This window comes from Cynoglossus semilaevis, chromosome 11 (genome assembly GCF_000523025.1).
Source record: "Cynoglossus semilaevis isolate Cse_v1.0 chromosome 11, Cse_v1.0, whole genome shotgun sequence".
NCBI lineage: Eukaryota > Metazoa > Chordata > Actinopteri > Pleuronectiformes > Cynoglossidae > Cynoglossus > Cynoglossus semilaevis.
Genome location: NC_024317.1, coordinates 401,605 through 401,864, shown reverse-complemented (window position 1 = coordinate 401,864; position 260 = coordinate 401,605).

Genomic DNA, 260 nt, shown 5'->3' with positions numbered 1-260 from the left:
AAAATGTGAAAATGAAAACGTGTGCAGTGTGAACCTCTGGTGTCGTCTGCTGCCCAGGCGTAAACAGGAAGTAACAAACAGACGGCGCCCCCGGAGCTCAGTCCACCCCCCCATACCCCCCCCCCCGTATTCTTTAGAATTCAAGGATTCAAAAACTTTTATTGTTCAAACTTTTTCTTCTAATCATTTACACAGATATTTCACAGTTAAAGAAGCTGTCGGGGTCAAAGTTCAAGAAAATCCTTGGATTTTGTTATTAT